Source organism: Pseudophryne corroboree, chromosome 10 (genome assembly GCF_028390025.1).
Source record: "Pseudophryne corroboree isolate aPseCor3 chromosome 10, aPseCor3.hap2, whole genome shotgun sequence".
NCBI classification, from domain to species: domain Eukaryota; kingdom Metazoa; phylum Chordata; class Amphibia; order Anura; family Myobatrachidae; genus Pseudophryne; species Pseudophryne corroboree.
In genome coordinates, this window is record NC_086453.1 from 375128155 (window position 1) to 375144119 (window position 15965).

The following is a 15965-nucleotide window of genomic DNA, read 5'->3' on the forward strand; positions in this document are numbered from 1 at the left end:
TTTACAATGCGCTACTATAAGCAGTGCACAGGCTGCAGGCTCAGGCTGTTCAGGTGCAGTCAGACAATGCGACAGCAGTCGCATAAATCAACAAACAAGGAGGAACGAAAAACCGTATGGCAATGCGGGAGGTACAGATGTGTCCACGTGCATCTTTGCTGTGTCCCGTCATGTATGGCACGGTTTTGCATGCTATATACTCAGAGATTTAGTCATGTCTTGTGGTTTTTTTTTTTCTTAATTTGCTGCCTTAATATGTTACTTTATACATATTCTTTTATGGCAAACAATAATTTTAAAATTCATCCACTCACTTCTCATGAAAAACAGTTTAGCTGTGTTTTGCATGTTGTGCCAAATTTGTAAAAAAAAAAAAAGCAAAGATGTAAGCAGTCACATCTGTAGCTTGAATCCTCTATTGGGCCGAGTATCACCAAATGATATTGTCGGTAGTAGTCATTCCGGGAGTGGACAACTGGGAGGCGGATTATCTCAGCCGTCTGAATTTTCATCCAGGAAAATGGGCATTAAATCCAGAAGTATTTCACATGCTGGTCCAGAAGTGGAGTTACCCGCAGGTGGACCTGATGGCATCTCGCCACAATCATCAAACGCCCTAGGTCGTGTCCAGAACGAGAGATCCAAAGGCAGTGGCGGTGGATGCTCTCACAATCGCGTGGCCATACAGTCTCGCGTATCTATTTCCACCGTTTCCGCTGCTCCCTCTGTGGCTAAAACGGATCAAAGGAGAGTCCGTCACAGTTATACTAGTGGCGCCTCTTTGGCCTCGGAGAGCTTGGTTCTCGGATCTCCGCGGTCTACTCGCAGTCGGTCTTTGGCCGCTCCCACTACGTTCTGACCTGTTACAGCAGGGTCCGTTCCTTTTACCCGATTTAGCGCTGCCGCGTTTGACGGGGTGGCTGTTGAGACAGCCCTCTCAAGAAGAGAGGGCATTCCAGAATCAGGTATTCCAACCATGTTACGAGCTAGGAAGCCGGTTACGGCAGCTCATTATTACAGAATTTGGCGTGCCTAGGTTAGATAGAGGTCTGAGTTTATCCACACTAAAAGTGCGGATATCGGCGTTGTCCATTTATTTTCATAGTAGATTGGCCCTATTGCCCTATTCACACCTTTTATGCAGGGTGTCCTCAGAGTTCAGCCTCCATTCACTCTACCTACTGCGCCATAAGACTTGAATCTGGTTTTTAGATTTGTTAGTCTTTTTATTATGAACCCTTACAACAAGTGGATATTAAATTTCTCACTTGGGAAAATAATGTTTCTTTTAGCCTTAGCGTCAGCAAGGCGTGTTTCAGATTGGGTGCTTTGTCGTGCAAACCACCGTATTTAGTGTTTCATGATGACAGAGCGGAATTCCGAGCGAATTCTGCTTTTCTACCAAAGGTTGTGTCATCTTTTCACATCAATCAACCAATAGTAGTTCCTATGTTAACAGGAGACTCTGGTAGGTTGGATGTGGTACGCGCATTACGCATTTATGTATCCCGAACGTCGACCGTTCGTAAGACGGATACGTTGTTTGCTCTCTATGATGCTGCCAAGATGGGTTGGCCAGCTTCTAGGCAGACCTTATCCAGTTGGATTAAAGTGACCATACGTCAGACTTACCTTCATGCTAGGTTACAGCCGCCTGCATCGATAACAGCTCATTCCACACGTGCTGTGGGAACATCATGGTCAGCGAGTCGTGGAGCTTCTACGACACAGCTTTGCCGGGCGGCTACATGGTCTTCGGTGCACACGTTTGTGCGCCTCTACAAGTTTGATACGTTTGCGGCATCAGCATCTAGCTTTGGCCGCCTAGTGTTACAGGTGCCAAACAGCTCTCCCGCCCGCGGGAGAAACTTTGGTACGTCCCAAGAGTACTCCAGTGACCCCTAGTGGATGAAAAAGAAAATAGGATTTTGGTACTTACCAGGTAAATCCTTTTTCTTTGAATCCATAGGGGGCACTGGACGCCCACCCAGAGCAGTTTACCTGGTTTGGGGTAGGTTCAGTAGATCTTATGGTAACACACTTTCACCGACTGGTTCAGATTAACAAGTTATGGTGTCAACTGTTTAGTTCTCAGTAATGTTGGGTCAACTTTATTGTTGTCCGTTATGTTATATGTAATGCTCCATTGTCAACCTCTCTATCGCTCCTGTTCGGCTCAGTAAAAAACACTGAGGTACTCAGGGATATGAAGGGGAGGTATAGTTCCAAAATTAATTTATTCAGTGCCTACTTCCTGTGGAAGCCGTCCATATCCCAAGAGTACTCCAGTGCCCCCTATGGATTCAAAGAAAAGGATTTACCTGGTAAGTACCAAAATCCTATTTTTTTTTTTCCAGAGTTTTTCATTTTACAGGGAGGCTGCTGGCGACAGCCTCCCCGCAGCGAGGGACTGAGGCAGGGGAGCAGTGTCCACCCTCCGGGGTCTTGAGCCACTGGACGTTAAGCTCCAGAGGGGTCTGATTGCGCCCCGCCGCAGGGGAACGCTCACCCCGGCAGCCGGCCGCCACCCCCTCAGGGAGCTGAAGATGTGGCGAGTGAATCACTGTCCCCCCTTGCAAGCGGGGGGACAGTGTGAAGAGGGCGGCTAGAGGGTAGGAGCGCGGTCTTAACCGCGCTCCTGGATGGCTGAGCGGTACTGCGGTGCGGCACTGGGAAGGGCGCCCTGGGCCAGCGCCGGACCCTACACTGTCCACTGCAGGTCTGTCGGGGTCTGTGGATTCAGGCCAGCACAACTCCTCCGGCCAGTATAATGTTTCAGTGAGCGGGAAGACAGCGCCATTGAGGGGGCGGAGCTTCTCAGAGCGGACCCAGCAGCGTTCAGCGCCATTTTTCCTGCCTGCTCTCACTACCAAGTGGATCCAGGTCCCTCTAGAGCAATCTCCAGCTATCTGTACGGTACCAAGGGGGTTGTAGAAGGGGGGGGGGGGGAGGCTAATTATTACACCATCCGTACTGCCCCAATGGGTTGTAATGGTTGAATTGTTTAATGTATGCGGTACGGCAGTTTCTGCCAGTCTGACAATAATAGAATAAACAGTCATTACTAATATTACATTGATATCTACATTTTAAACAGACTGAATATCAGCTTTTCCACAGATAGATAGATAGACAGACAGACAGACAGTCAGTCAGTCAGTCAGTGCGTGCCGTCCACCCCATCCCGCACTAATAGCCACTGAATGTGAACAGTGAGAGCCGAATACATGCGCACATACCTTCCCCCTTCTGGAGCTGACATGGCCTTCTCTGTGTCACCAATGGTTCAAGCAATGACTGCAGCGGGCACAAGCGTCTGAACGTACACCCACTCAGCCCCGCGGCTGTAGGAAAACGTTCCAACCAAACCACACATCCCTGTTATAACATTTTCCAGTTGCACTGTCTTGAATAGCAAAGGATGTGAACACAAGCCAAAGATGAGTCAGACAGGAGCGGTGTAATATGCCGACATTAGAATGTCAACATGGTCTAAATGTCGGCACGGCTGAACTGTAGACGTGATGGCATGTCGGCAGACTGTACCACTGTCTTACCTGGTCTCAACGGCATCAGCGGTCATGTGAGGAGCAGTTCTGGTGGGTACAGTCTCTCTATCTCTAACCGTAATCCCTAACCCTTCCCAAAATAACTAACCCTAATGCCAGCATTCTATGAATTTTACATATGGACATTCTCAGGATCTTGCCGTCATAACCGTCGACAGTGAATGTTGATGTTATGACTGCATCCCAGACAGAGGAGTCCTTAAACAAGTTTAAGAGATGAGATTTCCCTCGATTGTGTTGGAGACCACTGTGGTGGCTTCCAGCACAGAAACAATTCCAGATCTAACACCTAGAAACAAGGTGGGCGTTATTAAGGTCATAGGACTATAATACGCTCACACTGATGTGTGCTATATCCCTAAACTAAATACTGTGTGTGGGTATAGGTGCATGCCCGCTTATATTTGTGTCTGGTTTGCGGTGCAATAATCTGTAGTAATAGTGAGCGGCGTCCCTCCCAGTTTCGCAGAACCATGCCTTGCAGAATATATGACTTTTGCACAGAAATCTTGACTTTCTGGCCCGGTGACATTGCTGACATAGATGTGATCTAGTGCGCGAGTAACAGGAATCTGCCAGACGCACTGTAATCTACACAGAATGCTGCAACACAGGTACACATGCTTCCAGGAACGACATGCCTGTCTGATGGACACTGCCTATCGGTGCAGAGAGTGCAGGTCTTCTTCATTTGTACTACCTGCAGAATACGTGAGGACAGCGCTATATACAATCTGCATTTCCAGGAGAAGACGCTAGCACCGACCTGTTGGAATTATCCTGCATGCAGAAGGCCTGGGTACAGAAGACCCAAGAGCTATGAACTATCTGCTACTAACAGGGGATCAGAGTACAGATATTTAAGATATAGGCTGACCGCCTTTATGTATATATGTGTGTGGGATGAATACTTCCCAGTAATGACACACGTGCAGATGTGTGGAATGTATTGCCTGCAGAAGATATAGGGTTTGCTATGCCAACAAATCGGTAATCTCTGGTTATTCTCCCCAAGTCCCAGGAGATATACCGTGTTCTGCTGCTGGACCCATGTAAACAGACTGGCAGCTGATATAGAGGACACTTCTCATATAGTTTTCACAATGGAATATATTCTGTCTGTCTACAGGTTAATTAACGGTTTATTTTCTGCATACTTTTCTCTACTGCTTCTATGGACGGTCAGTTTTTTTTACATTTACACCTCAGATAAATTGGAAGAAAAGAAAAAGGTAAGTTGTATTATGTATACTTTTGAATGACATTAATTTATCCCCATTGTATTTGTTCTTTGTTCTACCATCCTACGTTCCTAGATTAATGGAGAAATTATATTCTCTGATTTAATATTGAATGCTATGGTGGCGTATCGTGCATCTTACTGGCTGCACGGCGATATACGGCACGGTGGCAGACTGCTGCCGCAAACCCACTTGTGATGATAATTAGCTCGGTAGATGGGGAACTTGTGCAGATTTTTAGGTAAAAGAACGTAATGGTGCTTTACTTTTAGTATAAATGGAACAACCCCAGTGAACATAAAATAACAAACACCTAGCCCCCATTCGGGGCACTGACTCACTTCTTCGCCACTGACTAACCTTGGGCAGCTAATCTGCAAACCTAAAGTCTCTTAAATGAAAAGTCTCAGTCCTGTCTCTCACAGGTACCATGCACAGTCTCAGCCCTGCTTCCTGCAGGCATAACGCAGCCTCCGGCCTACTCACAGTCAAGGCTCCCCTGGCTTCTTCCCAATAAAGTGTAGCTCAGTCGTAGAGTTTCATGGTCTCCTCTGTCTCTACAGGTTTAGGCTCAGGCCTCCTGGCCCTCAATGGTTCAATAGCAAAATGAGCACTGTCCGTCTTTGTCTCAACAGGGCAGCTGTCCTGACTGCAGAGTCTTCCAGTCTGACTCTCCACTGCAGCAATTAGGTGTTCTCACATCTACCTTATCTACCTGTGTGGACAGATCTCTATTGATGCACACAGAATACCAGGATGTAATTTGTCCTCATACTGCCACAAACTAGTGACAGTGGTGCAGTCAAAACCAAATTCAGCTAGCCTATGTGCCTGTGTGTGGTTACCAGAACGAGCTGCAAGGAAGTCCGAGAAGATCTGGGCACATGATTCTAGAGCCAAATCGATGGGTCTTAACTGCTCTGGCCAAATTGATTGACATCATGTTGCTTGGTTCTTGTGTGGGCGCCGTTGGGTGTATAACGCTGCTGCCCTGGTATTTCTTACAGGCCAGGCCAACCAGGATCCTAATGGAAGTATTATTATCTAATGTTCATGTAGAGGTGTCAAATGTGTGAGAATTACACAGACTGCATGCTAGTACTTTCTCATCAGAGCTTACCATCTAACGTGTGGAATTTTGTGGAATAAAGCTCTTGATATTGTCACCAGTCCAATGTGACCTTATTGTCCGCTCCACTCCCAACCAATGGGAACAGTTATAACTGCATAGTGGTCTGTGTGCAACTCATCACAGGACTCTGGAGATCTGCAGAAGTGTGTCTTTACTCGCTGCAGTCATGCTAAATAATGGCTGTTGAGGCACTTACTGTATGATAAAGTGGATGGCAATGATGTAACTTCTGCCCACCCACATGCAGCATACAATAAGTCTGTACCTCTCTGCTATGGTGATGGTGAACTCTCAGGCCCACCGTACTGGTGTATATGTGATGCAGTCACGACACCTGGCGTTTTCCCTGGAACCCTGTGGGCCAGTCTGATCCTGAGCAAGAGTCCTGGTCGCACGGAATAGGCGGATCATCTATGACACACATCTGCAGTAACAGTAGCGCTGCGTTTATTAATGCATTACGCACATATCCCCACTGCTGTTACCAAGTGTTTATAATGGCCTAGTCTCAAGCCCTGCATATACACTGGCTGGACAGCGGGCATATGGCAGAACTGAGCACAGCCTACACTGTGTGACCAGGACGACCTGGGAGAAAAACTTACTCTGTGAGGGTGACGTACACTTCAGTGGTGTGGGGCTTATTACATCCAGGGGGAACTATATGAATGTCACGTATATAACCCCTAAAAATCAGACTAGAAGCTGGTGGATGGTTTATGTGTGATCTAATGTGCCAAACTGATTAGAAATTCTTGTTAATAACCCTGTCCCTCATCCTCCTTCCTGCAGGTGGAAGACGATGAGAGAGATGATGCCAGGACAGAGTGAGTATTTGATGCATCTGTACAGGGAAAGATTGCATACAGTACTACTTATCAATACTGTAGCTGTGAAGCTTTTTAGACACCCATTTTAATAATGATCCTGACGGAGAAAAATTGTGTATGGGAGCTACGAGTGTTCTATTTCCTATCTGTGGCCAGGGAGGAGGAAACTAGCAAGGGTGGGTGCACTGGCTTTTGTGTTACAGAATGGTCAATTCCAGGACTATAGGTTCACTTAAGGTAAATTAGGTTAATTAGATTAAGATGAAAATAACATTTACTGCATTTTGTGGGCCGACCCAGTTGCAAGTAATGGGAACGCAGATGATCGCTGCGAGCGTGTTTGTGCCTGTATTCTGAGATGTAGGAGAACCGTCAGAATGAGCGCCCATGCACAAATAGTGCGCTACAGTACGTTCTCACAATGCACCCACAGAACTGTTCTCTGTGTGCATTTGTCTCCACCCAGAAGCTCCCATTGAGTACCCGCAGAGAAACAGCTGAGATAGGTTCCACTCTAAATCCCAGCGTACATCCACAATGATGCGTTTTAAAGTCATTTACAAGGCAATACCAGGTTGGTTTTGCCTTGTAAAAGGTTGGCGCTTTAAACATGCAGGCAGACTTGTGGGAATTTCCGCACACCCTGCAGCTCTCAGGCTATTGCATAGGTCCCATAATCTGGAACTACTGTGGCAACCCTGAAACTCTGCCAACGCAACTACCAGACATCCTTTCTGAGGACCCTGTTTTCCTAACTACTGTAATCACTGAGCCCTAAACATGAAGCGCAGTTGATGAGTAGCGGAAAGCACATTGGTTTTGCATTGGTGTGACTCAGTGGTCCGTCCAGCACACATGTTGCATGTGTACTTTCTGCAGATACCTAGAACATGGTAGAGCCAGTGACGTGCCGTGAGGTGAGACAGTTGAGGCAGAGCCTCTACTGTTATACTCCATTATACTCCAGTATACTTGAGTTTTGACTATATAAAATATATGAAAAATACAAAGAATATATTAGAAATACATTCTTGGTATTATTCTAATTTTTTAGTCAAAACTCTGGTGTATACTGGAGTATGACAGGTGAGGCAGGGCCTACCTTGTCCGCACATCTCTGATCAAAACTCACCAAATTTCCATCAGTATATACTGCTGCACTTGTGTATAATGCCCACATGTATATATACTGCCCACATGTGTAGATATACTGCTGCACCTGTGTATAATGCCCACATGTATATATACTGCTGCACCTGTGTATACTGCCCACATGTATATATACTGCTGCACCTGTGTATACTGCCCACATGTATATATATTGCTGCACCTGTGTATACTGCCCACATGTATACATACTGCTGCACCTGTATATACTGCCCACATGTATATATACTGCTGCACCTGTGTATAACGCCCACATGTATATACTGCTGCACCTGTGTATACTGCCCACATGTATATTGTCGAAGTTGAAAAATATTGCAATACACACACCACATGCAAACACCACACAGATGGCATCCATGCATGTTCTCAGTCTGCCGTGCGTGCGCATACTCGCAAATTGCGTACAATCGCCTCCCACGGGAGTGCGCGTACGGGTATGGTATGAGCAATTACAGAAAGATTCTTACTTGCAATGGAAAATGATTACAGACACATGCCACAGTGCACAGCCTGTGTCGAGTCACTGTTCACACACACACTAATCTAACCAAACATGCACATCCTTCCAACACAATGTCTTGTTCACTCCAATGTTTGAACAGACCCCCTGGTCTGTGAAGAAAGACAAACACAAACCGAACAAGTCATCGTTTGGTAGGGGCCAGAACAATGGGAGACAAATATCCCAATAGATACACACAAGCCTGCGGTTGCAAATTATTAACTACTGGCAGCCTGCAGTCTAGAAAATCTTTGAAAGATAGATATAATAGCAGGGAAACACTTATAAATAAATATATATATATATATATATATATATATATATATATATATATATATATATATATATATATATATATATATATATATACATGGTACAAGAACAGTGGCACTCACACGGACTTCTAATTCTTTAAATAAATGGGCGCAGCACGCCTCCGCTAGTTAACGTTTCAGTTTTATTCTTAAAACTTTCGTCAGAACAAAGAACATAGGCCCTCATTCCGAGTTGTTCGCTCGGTAAAAATCTTCGCATCGCAGCGATTTTCCGCTTAATGCGCATGCGCAATGTCCGCACTGCGACTGCGCCAAGTAAATTTGCTATGCACTTAGTAATTTTTACTCACGGCTTTTTCATCGGTCTGGCGATCGTAATGTGATTGACAGGAAATGGGTGTTACTGGGCGGAAACAGGCCGTTTTATGGGCGTGTGGGAAAAACGCTACCGTTTCCGGAAAAAACGCAGGAGTGGCCGGAGAAACGGAGGAGTGTCTGGGCGAACGCTGGGTGTGTTTGTGACGTCAAACCAGGAACGACAAGCACTGAACTGATCGCAGATGCCGAGTAAGTCTGAAGCTACTCAGAAACTGCTAGGAGGTGTGTAATCGCAATATTGCGATTACTTCGTTCGCAATTTTAAGATGCTAAGATTCACTCCCAGTAGGCGGCGGCTTAGCGTGAGCAACTCTGCTAAAATCGCCTTGCGAGCGAACAACTCGGAATGACCTCCATAAGTAAATAGCTTACCTTTATACCATAAAAGACCCGTGAAGACACCCACATGGAGACAGGAACTGCTGGACGCAGGGTCGGTGACGTCACGCTCCCGCGACGTGCGCTCTTGCGCGCATGTGCCGAACCCTCCGTTGCCTAGCAACATACAAAACATTATGTGAAAATAACCATCACCATGACTACACGCTAACAAGCCGCATTATCTCAATAAAACTACAGAGCAACCTAATACTAGGCTGCAACCTTATAATAGGCACAATATAGAGTAAATGCATTAATCGAGCAAATAAAGCAATGCATTTAAGTTAGAGGAGAGTACAAGAAATTAAATAAAACAATTAAAGTTCAATTGTTCATTCAATCCTCATGGGGCCACCGTGTCCAATAAATGGATCCACCTAGCTTCTAATTGTAGCAGTCTCTTGCCTCTATCTCCTCCTCTTACAATTGGGGGGACATGGTCTATGAGCTTGTAACGTAAGGTGGCCAAACTGTGTCGATGCAATTTAAAGTGCCGGGCCACAGGCTGTTCAGAATCTGAACCTTCTAAAGCATGTCTAATCGACATTCTGTGTGTCGCCATTCTTTCTCGTAAGGTACATGTGGTCTTCCCAATATACATCAGCCCACATGGGCAGCGTATAAAATATATGACGAACTTGCTGGTACAGGTCAGAATATGCTTAATGTCGATTTTCTTGCCGGTATGCGGATGATTGAAGGTATTTCCAGGTTCCAAATAGCTGCAAGTTGTACAGCCTGTGCACTTATAGCAGCCTGGCTTTCGTGAGAGAAAATTCATTTTTGGAGATGATTGGAGGTGTGAAATATCATTAATAACTAAAAGATCTTTAAGATTCTTCCTTCTGGAAAAACAAGGCATGATTTTATAATCTTTAAATCCCTTCAGCTCCGGATCTAGAGTAACAATCGGCCACAAATCTTTAGCCGTATTTACGTTGAATCCACTATCTTGCTGGTATTGTTGTACAAATGGTAATGTTTTCTTGTTTGATGGACTTTTAAACTTTGGTTCCATAAGCTGTACTCTAGACTTCGCCAGGGCTTTGATTTTAGCACGGACCAGATCTTCATATCTGTAGCCTTTCGCTAAAAACATATGATGTACAACACCAGCAAGATAGTGGATTCAACGTAAATACGGCTAAAGATTTGTGGCCGATTGTTACTCTAGATCCGGAGCTGATTGGGATTTAAAGATTATAAAATCATGCCTTGTTTTTCCAGAAGGAAGAATCTTAAAGATCTTTTAGTTATTAATGATATTTCACACCTCCAATCATCTCCAAAAATGAATTTTCTCTCACGAAAGCCAGGCTGCTATAAGTGCACGGGCTGCACAACTTGCAGCTATTTGGAACCTGGAAATACCTTCAATCATCCGCATACCGGCAAGAAAATCGACATTAAGCATATTCTGACCTGTACCAGCAAGTTCGTCATATATTTTATACGCTGCCCATGTGGGCTGATGTATATTGGGAAGACCACATGTACCTTACGAGAAAGAATGGCGACACACAAAATGTCGATTAGACATGCTTTAGAAGGTTCAGATTCTGAACAGCCTGTGGCCCGGCACTTTAAATTGCATTGACACAGTTTGGCCACCTTACGTTACAAGCTCATAGACCATGTCCCCCCAATTGTAAGAGGAGGAGATAGAGGCAAGAGACTTCTACAATTAGAAGCTAGGTGGATCCATTTATTGGACACGGTGGCCCCAAGAGGATTGAATGAACAATTGAACTTAAATTGTTTTATTTAATTTCTTGTACTCTCCTCTAACTTAAATGCATTGCTTTTTCTCTGACGTCCTAGTGGATGCTGGGAACTCCGTAAGGACCATGGGGAATAGCGGCTCCGCAGGAGACTGGGCACAAAAGTAAAAGCTTTATGACTAGCTGGTGTGCACTGGCTCCTCCCCCTATGACCCTCCTCCAAGCCTCAGTTAGATTTTTGTGCCCGGCCGAGAAGGGTGCATGCTAGGTAGCTCTCCTGAGCTGCTTAGAGTAAAAGTTTAAATAGGTTTTTTCTCTAACGTCCTAGTGGATGCTGGGGACTCCGTCAGGACCATGGGGATTAGCGGCTCCGCAGGAGACAGGGCACAAAAATAAAGCTTTAGGATCAGGTGGTGTGCACTGGCTCCTCCCCCTATGACCCTCCTCCAAGCCTCAGTTAGGTTTTTGTGCCCGTCCGAGCAGGGTGCAATCTAGGTGGCTCTCCTAAAGAGCTGCTTAGAAAAAGTTTTTAGGTTTTTTATTTTCAGTGAGTCCTGCTGGCAACAGGCTCACTGCATCGAGGGACTTAGGGGAGAGAAGTCAACTCACCTGCGTGCAGGATGGATTGGCTTCTTAGGCTACTGGACACCATTAGCTCCAGAGGGATCGAACACAGGCCCAGCCATGGAGTCCGGTCCCGGAGCCGCGCCGCCGACCCCCCTTGCAGATGCCGAAGATGGAAGAGGTCCAGAAGCAGGCGGCAGAAGACTTTTCAGTCTTCCTGAGGTAGCGCACAGCACTGCAGCTGTGCGCCATTGTTGTCAGCACACTTCACACAGCGGTCACGGAGGGTGCAGGGCGCTGGGGGGGCGCCCTGGGCAGCAATGTATAATACCTTTTTATGGCTAAAAAATACATCACATATAGCCCTTGAGGCTATATGGATGTATTTAACCCCTGCCAGATCTCACAAACTCCGGAGAAGAGCCCGCCGAATTAGGGGGCGGGGCTTATTCTCCTCAGCACACAGCGCCATTTTCCTGCTCAGCTCCGCTGTGAGGAAGGCTCCCAGGACTCTCCCCTGCACTGCACTACAGAAACAGGGTAAAACAGAGAGGGGGGGCACTTTTTTTGGCGATATTACTATATTTAAGCTGCTATAAGGATACAACACTTATATAGGGTTGTTCCCATATATATTATAGCGCTTGGGTGTGTGCTGGCAAACTCTCCCTCTGTCTCCCCAAAGGGCTAGTGGGGTCCTGTCTTCAATAGAGCATTCCCTGTGTGTCTGCTGTGTGTCGGTACGTGTGTGTCGACATGTATGAGGACGATGTTGGTGTGGAGGCAGAGCAATTGCCGGTAATGGTGATGTCACCCCCCAGGGAGTCGACACCGGAATGGATGGCTTTGTTTATGGAATTACGTGATAATGTCAGCACATTACAAAAATCAGTTGACGACATGAGACGGCCGGAAAACCAGTTAGTACCTGCCCAGGCTTCTCAGACACCGTCAGGGGCTGTAAAACGCCCTTTACCTCAGTCGGTCGACACAGACCCAGACACGGACACTGAATCTAGTGTCGACGGTGAAGAAACAAACGTATTTTCCAGTAGGGCCACACGTTATATGATCACGGCAATGAAGGAGGCTTTGCATATCTCTGATACTACAAGTACCACAAAAAGGGGTATTATGTGGGGGGTGAAAAAACTACCTGTAGTTTTTCCTGAATCAGAGGAATTGAATGATGTATGTGATGAAGCGTGGGTTAACCCAGATAGAAAAGTGCTAATTTCAAAAAAGTTATTGGCATTATACCCTTTCCCGCCAGAGGTTAGGGCGCGCTGGGAAACACCCCCTAAGGTGGATAAGGCGCTCACACGCTTATCAAAACAAGTGGCGTTACCGTCTCCTGATACGGCCGCCCTCAAGGATCCAGCTGATAGGAGGCTGGAAACTACCCTAAAAAGTATATACACACATACTGGTGTTATACTGCGACCAGCCATCGCCTCAGCCTGGATGTGCAGTGCTGGGGTGGTCTGGTCGGATTCCCTGACTGAAAATATTGATACCCTGGATAGGGACAGTATTTTACAGACTTTAGAGCAATTAAAGGATGCTTTTCTTTATATGCGAGATGCTCAGAGGGATATTTGCACTCTGGCATCGAGAGTAAGTGCGATGTCCATATCTGCCAGAAGAAGTTTATGGACACGACAGTGGTCAGGTGATGCGGAATAAAGGGGAGGAATTATTTGGCGTCGGTCTATCGGATTTGGTGGCCACGGCAACTGCCGGGAAATCCACCTTTTTACCATCAGACCCCCTCCCAACAGAAAAAGACTGTCTTTTCAGCCGCAGTCCTTTCGGTCCTATAAGAAGCGGGCAAAAGGACAGTCATATCTGCCCCGAGGCAGAGGAAAGGGTAAGAGAGGGCAGCAAGCAGCTCCTTCCCAGGAACAGAAGCCCTCCGCGGGTTCTGCAAAGCCCTCAGCATGACGCTGGGGCTTTACAAGCGGACTCGGGAGCGGTGGGGGGTCGACTCAAGAATTTCAGCGCGCAGTGGGCTTGCTCACAGGTGGACCCCTGGATCCTGCAGGTAGTATCTCAGGGTTACAGGTTGGAATTCGAGAAGTCTCCCCCTCGCCGGTTCCTAAAGTCTGTTTTGCCAACGTCTCCCTCAGACAGGGCGACGGTATTGGAAGCCATTCACAAGCTGTTTTCTCAGCAGGTGATAGTCAAGGTACCCCTCCTACAACAGGAAAAGGGGTATTACTCCACGCTATTTGTGGTACCGAAGCCGGACGGCTCGGTAAGACCTATTCTAAATCTGAAATCTTTGAACCTGTACATACAAAAGTTCAAGATGGAATCACTCAGAGCAGTGATAGCGAATCTGGAAGAAGGGGACTTTATGGTGTCCCTGGACATAAAAGATGCTTACCTGCATGTCCCAATTTGCCCTTCACATCAAGGGTACCTCAGGTTCGTGGTGCAAAACTGTCATTATCAGTTTCAGACGCTGCCGTTTGGATTGTCCACGGCACCTCGGGTCTTTACCAAGGTAATGGCCGAAATGATGATTCTTCTGCGAAGAAGAGGCGTATTAATTATCCCTTACTTGGACGATCTCCTGATAAGGGCAAGGTCCAGAGAACAGCTGGAGGACGGAGTAGCACTAACCCAAGTAGTGCTGCAACAACACGGGTGGATCCTGAATTTTCCAAAATCTCAGTTGACCCCGACAACACGTCTGCTGTTCCTGGGAATGATTCTGGACACGGTTCAGAAAAAGGTGTTTCTTCCGGAGGAGAAAGCCAAGGAGTTATCCGAACTTGTCAGGAACCTCCTAAAACCAGGAAAAGTGTCTGTGCATCAATGCACAAGAGTCCTGGGAAAGATGGTGGCTTCTTACGAAGCAATCCCATTCGGCAGATTCCACGCACGAACTTTTCAGTGGGATCTGCTGGACAAATGGTCCGGATCGCATATGCAGATGCATCAGCGGATAACCTTATCGCCACGGACAAGGGTGTCTCTTCTGTGGTGGTTGCAGAGTGCTCATCTGTTAGAAGGCCGCAGATTCGGCATACAGGACTGGGTCCTGGTGACCACGGATGCCAGTCTGAGAGGCTGGGGAGCGGTCACACAGGGAAGAAACTTCCAGGGAGTATGGTCAAGCCTGGAGATGTCTCTTCACATAAATATACTGGAGCTAAGAGCGATTTACAATGCTCTAAGTCTGGCAAAACCCCTGCTTCAGGGTCAGCCGGTGTTGATCCAGTCGGACAACATCACGGCAGTCGCCCACGTAAACAGACAGGGCGGCACAAGAAGCAGGAGAGCAATGGCAGAAGCTGCAAGGATTCTTCGCTGGGCGGAAGATCATGTGATAGCACTGTCAGCAGTGTTCATTCCGGGAGTGGACAACTGGGAAGCAGACTTCCTCAGCAGACACGATCTACACCCGGGAGAGTGGGGACTTCATCCAGAAGTCTTCCACATGATTGTGAACCGTTGGGAAAAACCAAAGGTGGATATGATGGCGTCTCGCCTCAACAAAAAACTGGACAGGTATTGCGCCAGGTCAAGAGACCTTCAGGCAATAGCTGTGGACGCTCTGGTAACACCGTGGGTGTTCCAGTCAGTGTATGTGTTTCCTCCTCTGCCTCTCATACCCAAAGTACTGAGAATTATACGGCAAAGGGGAGTAAGAACGATACTCGTGGCTCCGGATTGGCCAAGAAGAACTTGGTACCCGGAACTTCAGGAGATGCTCACGGAAAATCCGTGGCCTCTACCTCCTAAGACGGGACCTGATTTCAGCAGGGACCGTGTCTATTCCAAGACTTACCGCGGCTGCGTTTGACGGCGTGGCGGTTGAACGCCGAATTCTAAGGGAAAAAGGCATTCCAGAAGAGGTCATTCCTACACTGGTTAAAGCCAGGAAGGAGGTGACTGCACAACATTATCACCGCATTTGGAGAAAATATGTTGCGTGGTGTGAGGCCAGGAAGGCCCCCACAGAGGAATTTCAATTGGGTCGATTCCTACATTTCCTGCAAACAGGATTGTCTATGGGCCTCAAGTTGGGGTCCATTAAGGTTCAAATTTCGGCCCTGTCGATTTTCTTCCAGAAGAGAATTGGCTTCAGTTCCTGAAGTCCAGACTTTTGTAAAAGGAGTACTACATATACAGCCCCCGGTTGTGCCCCCAGTGGCTCCGTGGGACCTTAATGTAGTTTTGGATTTTCTCAA

At 46.8% G+C, this 15965-nt stretch overlaps 1 protein-coding gene across 1 annotated transcript in view; it reads left to right on the forward strand.

Annotated features, from left to right (window-relative positions):
• LOC134966775 (uncharacterized) overlaps positions 1–15965 on the forward strand; it is a 76927-nt gene that overhangs the window by 20716 nt on the left and 40246 nt on the right. Inside the window, exon 2 of the mRNA XM_063943783.1 lies at positions 6735–6769. The gene's annotated coding sequence lies outside the window, so the exon portion shown is untranslated. The remainder of the gene's footprint in view (positions 1–6734; positions 6770–15965) is intronic.